Raw genomic sequence first — 7,229 nt, 5'->3', positions numbered from 1 at the left:
AAAAAAAAAAAAAAAAAAAAAAATATATATATATATAAGTAAACAAGAATAACTTTTAGATTTTTGTAATATTTCAAGATGAACATTTACTGGACTGATGCAACTTTTACTTGATTATCCTTGCATAATGTTTCAGAAAAAACACGTTAGATGTGACACATCAGGCTTTTGAGCCTCTAAGCATTAAATAATCTTTCCAAGACATGTTATTGGGAGATACATACATTCTTTTTGGACATATAAATATCAGCAGCTGCTCCAAATTTCATATTTGTACACAGTTTGGGCCTCTGAACAGATTTGATGTTTTATAGCAATAAAATTATCATCAATACATCATTCCAACATATTATATATTCCATGATACAAAACACATGCAGGTCTAAGAGTTCAATAAACTGTTCCATTTAAAAAAAAAAAAAAATCACTGTTATTTCATGTGTCATATGACAGGGTTAAAATATTTAATTACAATATTTTTTCATAGTTATGTTAATGGACACACTTCATCTTAAGAAAAGAAAATGAAACGATATATTTGTGGATGACATTTGATTCATGACAGCATATTTTTATAAAATTTAAATTTTTTTTTATTTGCTATTTTTATGAAACAGTCAATAAAGAAAAAAGGTTAACAAATGTAACACAGGCCTCTTATTATTTGCCTGCTGATGAAAATTCAAACGGCTTTCAGGAAGTTAAAAAGTACAAAATGTTACGTCACTTTCTGGAAATCTCAGCCCTTAAGTGCTAGTCATATGAGAACTGTTTTGACAGACTTCACCAGACCAGTTTTTCAGTGGTTCTGGTTACTGATACTATCTTGTAGCATGCCATGTGTTTATCGTGGTGTGTTTATCTTCTTCATTCCAGAGCTGTGGGTAAAACATGCCTGCTGATCAGCTACACAACCAATGCCTTTCCTGGAGAATACATCCCCACAGTGTGAGTACCTCCGCTTCACTGTCCAAACACTCCAATCATCCTGGTAGGAACCAAGCTTGATCTGAGAGATGACAAGGACACCATTGAGAAACTGAAGGAGAAGAAGCTCACTCCCATCACCTACCCTCAAGGCCTGGCCATGGCCAAAGAGATCGGTAGGTGGAACCATGGCATGTTTAAAAATCTCATGAAAACATGTCCATTAATAAATTATTTAATAAATGTTACAAATCTTTCACTTTAAAACTGCATTTTAAAGCAGTTGTTTTTCTTTATCCAATCAAGTTGCTATTAATATACCTTTTAGAATTATGCATTTAATATTTACATTTTCAAATTATTATAATTATTTCAAATTATTTTAGATGTAATTGTAACTGATTCCTTCATCTAGTTTTCCATACATTTGGGCTCAACCTAAAAATCAGAAGAAAAGAAAAAACAAACTATACATTGCATAACAAAAGTGAACCCTAATTTTAGGTTTTACTTTCATTAAAGCAATAAGCCCCAAGAAGCCGTGGTTTACTGTGAATTTATAACAGCTAAGGGGCGTTGTTAAAACCCCCTTAGCTGTTATAAATTCACTGTAAACCACGGCTTCACGGGGCTTATTGCTTTTATAAAACGGTTATTCCATATACGTAGTAAGATTTCACAAAATAAAACAGAGCAAATAAAGTGTAATAATATAAATAAAAACAGAAAATTGAACAGAACAAGTGAATGCTTTTCGTGAGTTTATTATTACTTTTATATAGATTAAAGGTGTTAAGCCCAAAGGGATACTTGCGGTTTTCACAGTAGAAGGTGAAACTAAAGAGATGGAACAACAGCAGAATACTGATAGTGCACAAACAACAGATGCCCACATTGACAAGCACCTGTGTTGAGAGGGTTATGAGAGAGCTTTTCTATAAGAGTACAATTATATTTTTTTCAGTCATAACTTTTGGAGAAAAATAGCGCAGACATTGGACAACTATAAAACTTTTTAGAGGGCACGTCTTTACTAAAACAAAGTATACACTACAACACAAGCTTTACACTATACAAGTGCACAGACTTATAAATGTTCCACTTTACTCTGTCATAAAAACACATAAATAGTGTCCACATTACTAAGCTTTCTGATTGGAATTCAGTATTTTCTCACACAAATCATGCTTATGTTAAAAATGGAATGGTTTGGGCTAAAAAGCTCTTGTCTTTTTATTTCGCAGGGGCTGTCAAGTATCTGGAGTGCTCAGCGCTCACGCAGCGCGGCCTTAAGACGGTGTTTGACGAGGCCATCCGGGCTGTGCTCTGCCCTCCCCCTGTCAAGAAGAGGAAGAGGAAATGCCTGCTGCTCTAGAGTTCTGAGGAAAGATTGCTGTGATCCAAACTGTATTTCTAAGGGGAGAAGTTAGAAATGAGACCATGTTTTCATTTTTCACTCCCTCCATTGTAATTACCAGTACAACTTTATACCCTCACAAAACTTTTATCAATATTATCAATAGTTGTAGTGAAAAATCGATCCCCAACCCATCTCCCTTAGACAGACACATACTATTGGACGACCTGCGGCCTTTGACTAATGGATATTAACTTTTAGATGGTTAACAATGTCCTGAAGTTGGTTCCTTCCATTGAGAACCCGTAATGTTTGTTTACAGTCTTTGCTTGAAAGAAATTAAGATCTTGCCAAATAGCACTACATTAAGATGGGGCGGCCCTGCATACACCACATTTGTTGCTTTTTACCCCCTAAAGGTCTGCAACCATTTGGCAAACCAGAGCTAACTGTTGGCTACTGTGAAGCAAATGTGATGTGATTTTTTTGAAAGTTTTACAGTGAAGTCAGCTTACCTCACACATGAAACATGAGGTTCTGTTAATGGAAGGATGAGGCGTCCGAACAGATTTTTATACTTCTTCATTATGAAGTTATGTGCACACTATTTGCCATTTGTTTTGAGGGGGGTTATACTGTAATTTAAGGCCACACTAATTATGCACAAAAACATGTCCAAGCCACATTTCACTCATCAAAACATCATATTTTGCATTAAAAGAATGAAGCCTGTTTTTAGGACCATTTTCATCAATTAAGTCTCCCTTATTACAATAGATTTTTGTATTGAAGTAATATTATATTTCAATTCAAAACACACACACACACACACACATATATATATATATAATATATAATGATCCTAAAAATAGACTTTATTTTGTTTAATCAAAGTATAATATCCATCTTTTAAGGTGAAACATGGCCAGGAAATTCGTGTTTTGTTGGTCCCAGTACGTCAAAAGGTCTCACAATTACCTGTATTGATACCTCCAAATATTTCCAGTCCCCAAATATCAGCGTCCTGCTTAGATGTTCAACAACAGCTTTTTAAAATATCCAATGGATCACATGGGACATTTAGTGTTAATCTTAATTTAGCGGTATATGAACACCTTGATGCTCTTTGGGCATTTATAATACACCCTCTACAGCCATATATATATATTTTTTTTTTTTTGTTAACACATTTTTAGAAACTTTATTCTTTTTGACACTTTTTATATTTGCTAATGTTACAAAAAGCAACAGACTACTGTCAACAGCGTACACTACAGGAATGAAGTAAATCTTCTCGATGCGGTTTATTCCCCTTATCGTTAATCACTTTTAACTAACATTTTACTTCTTACTGTCCTAGTAACATGTAACTGTCAAATGTGTTTATTTCCTGAAATCGATTGCTTGTCTTATTGATTCGAACAGCACATCATGTACAAGGTATTCTGACATTTAACACGATTGCATACTTACTTGAACTGTCCTGAGGCACAAATACAGAATGTACGTCATTTGTGATCACCCTATCGAGCGATTTCTGCAGTTATAGCCAGATTGTAACCCTGTTTTTAGGGCTATTCATGATGAGTCACTTGTTTTACAGAGATAATAAAATACAATAAATTTAGATTAAACCCTAAAACCCTTGTTTTGTTTCAATTATACCCCTTATGAAGCCCCGCCCCTTTCAGAGCTGCATTCAACCTTGATGCTCTTTGGGCATTTATAATACACCCTCTACAGCCATATATATATATTTTTTTTTTTTTGTTAACACATTTTTAGAAACTTTATTCTTTTTGACACTTTTTATATTTGCTAATGTTACAAAAAGCAACAGACTACTGTCAACAGCGTACACTACAGGAATGAAGTAAATCTTCTCGATGCGGTTTATTCCCCTTATCGTTAATCACTTTTAACTAACATTTTACTTCTTACTGTCCTAGTAACATGTAACTGTCAAATGTGTTTATTTCCTGAAATCGATTGCTTGTCTTATTGATTCGAACAGCACATCATGTACAAGGTATTCTGACATTTAACACGATTGCATACTTACTTGAACTGTCCTGAGGCACAAATACAGAATGTACGTCATTTGTGATCACCCTATCGAGCGATTTCTGCAGTTATAGCCAGATTGTAACCCTGTTTTTAGGGCTATTCATGATGAGTCACTTGTTTTACAGAGATAATAAAATACAATAAATTTAGATTAAACCCTAAAACCCTTGTTTTGTTTCAATTATACCCCTTATGAAGCCCCGCCCCTTTCAGAGCTGCATTCATTGTCTTCCTGTTTGTATTTCCACTTGACCAGTGAATTACTGGTTAAGTCTAGAAGGGATACAGCTATGGCTACTGGGCATGCGCACATCAATATAGCCTACATTTTGGGTAACACTTTATTTCGATAGTCCACTTTAGACATTCTATTAACAGTAAGTAACTTTGCAACTACATGTCAACTAGCAGTTAGTAGAGTATTAGTAGACTGTCTGCTTAATATCTTCTAACACTTTCTTTGTCAACTTATTCTACTAACCCTAAACCTACCCTAACAGTCTACTCTGAGAGTTAGTAGACATGTAGTTGCAAATTAATGAGAATTAGTTGACATGTAGTTACAAAGTTACTTATAGTTAGTAGAATGTCTAAAGTGGACTATCGAAATAAAGTGTAACCACATTTTGTCACACTGAACAATGATAATTACTCTATTTACATAATTGTAAGGGGTAGGGTTGTGGTAGGTGTAGACATTAATAAAACAATCTAATAGGTAGAAAATGTAATTTATTGTTGGTTTCCGTCAAAAGCGATGCTATAGACCGCTACCGCAAAAACGGACGTTCAAAGACAAAATTCTTAAGATGGCTGCACACTTGTTTCTCTGGCGCATAATGTTTATAAGGTTGGATATGAAAAAGTGGAAGGCTTTTATGCACAACCCATTAATATATATATATATATAATATATAAATATATACATGTAAATATTTTCAAAATATATACCGTATGTGTTTGTATTTATATATACATAATAAATATACACAGTACACACATATATTATGTAAACAAAAACTTATTTTGGATGCGATTAATCGCGATTAATCGTTTGACAGCACTAATATAATACATGCCTTATGGTCTTAGCAAAGCCATTAAAACAATCATTACTGACGTACAGACTGATATAACGTTACGTTCGTACATTTTATTTTAATTGCACCTAATGTGGTAAAGACTAAACATCAGCTTTGTGTTGGTTTAACTTAAATTAATAATGTATTTTTGTTTAATCCATATATATATATATATTATTTTTTTTTATTATTTTTTTTCACAAAACGAGGTGGGATGAAACAATATTGGCCGAATGATAGTGTACATAATCGGAGAATGATAACGTAAAAAAAAATTTATTACTTTTTTTATGTAAATTTATTAATTTTGCATTTATCAATTATTTATTCATTGGTTTTGGATTAATCTTAGCAGAAATATTAATCTTATGACAATAAATCTCGAGACAACGTAAGTATTATTTTAAGGAGGATATTTAATGGTACGTCTACATTATACTGCGCCGTCTCAATCTAATACATTAATGTCAAGTTTTTTGGTTTTAAAGGCAACTGTTTTTAAAGGTTTTAAACGCAACATGAGGGTAACGTTAAATTATAGATCAGAAATAAGGTCTTACCTTGACTGTCTCCGGTAACACTATCAGCTGCACATCTGCGTCTCTTCGTTAAACAGAAGGTGTCTGCGATCAGGGCTCTTTTTCGGTTCATTTCTTACTGATTTTAAACACTGCCACTCCTTTATTTAACTGTTTTCCTCATGTAAGTTACCTAGCTTGTATGCTAGCTGAGAACAGCGCAAAATGTTTATATATTTAACATTTCCCTGCCGAAGTGACACATAAACAGTTTTTGTTTTCAGAAATATATATTTGTATAAGTTCTACTCTTTTAACTCTTGAGTTTAAATGTTTGTTCATCAACCGCACAACAGCTGACTGCGACGCTTCTTCTTCTTCTTCTTCTTCGTTGTTTTCAGGATGAACTGAACGCATCGGCTGCTCTCTGGCGGTCTGCATTAAAACAACACGCAAGCGCCATTCAAGAAGAAGGATGTTTATTGTCATCTAAAACGCAGATCTACAATATCTCACTGGGAAATTGCTAGGTATCTTATAAAAAATCTTAATAACTCTGTTTTATTTGTATAGGCCTATAAGGGGGCTTTTAAAACAACTTGTGTATTTGGTGCCATCCAAAAACAAAACCTGTCCTCACAGCCAGGGGCAAAATGAGCCAGCGCTTTTTTTGACATACTCTCACAAAAATCAATGTCCTGTGGTCACAGATAAATTCATATTTTAAATACTGAACAAACTGCTTTATTTTTTTATGATTAATAACTTTTTATTTGCAAGAGTCTACATTTAGAGTTTCAAAACATTACCATAACAGATAGATTAACATAATAAACAATACCTGCAGGAATGACCCGTCATACACTTCACTACTACACTGCAGTGTTGTTCTGAGTATTAATTTGCGATAACATAGCAAGAACTATTGGAACACAACACCCATTTTAATTATTTCATTTAACTATTTGAAAATAAGTAAAAACAAGGTTATCTAATGCTATTAATAATGACAAGTAAATAATACATTAAAACATCAGCATGTATCATTGAAATATTGCATTAAAAAAGATTAAAAGGGTCATATGATGTTGCTAAAAAGAACATTATTTTGTGTATTTGGTGTAAGGGTGCGGCGCGGGACAACTCTTGATGGGCGAGTGCGGGTGCGGGCGGGAAGAGACTCTTGTGTGTGCAGGATGCCGGAGAATAAAATGATTCGGGGGACTCCCGCAAAATAGAAATTATCTAAACATAAAGTGTCTAAAACATATAAATTGT

General features: G+C 33.7%; 1 pseudogene; it reads left to right on the top strand.

Annotated features, from left to right (window-relative positions):
- Positions 1-3,490, top strand: part of LOC107710707 (ras-related C3 botulinum toxin substrate 1-like) — a 5,959-nt pseudogene extending 2,469 nt beyond the window's left edge.
- Positions 3,491-7,229: the final 3,739 nt, after the last annotated feature.

This window comes from Sinocyclocheilus rhinocerous, unplaced genomic scaffold (assembly GCF_001515625.1).
Source record: "Sinocyclocheilus rhinocerous isolate Xijiao unplaced genomic scaffold, SAMN03320098_v1.1 scaffold627, whole genome shotgun sequence".
In the NCBI taxonomy this organism is placed as follows: domain Eukaryota; kingdom Metazoa; phylum Chordata; class Actinopteri; order Cypriniformes; family Cyprinidae; genus Sinocyclocheilus; species Sinocyclocheilus rhinocerous.
This window is presented reverse-complemented; position numbering and strand designations above follow the sequence as displayed.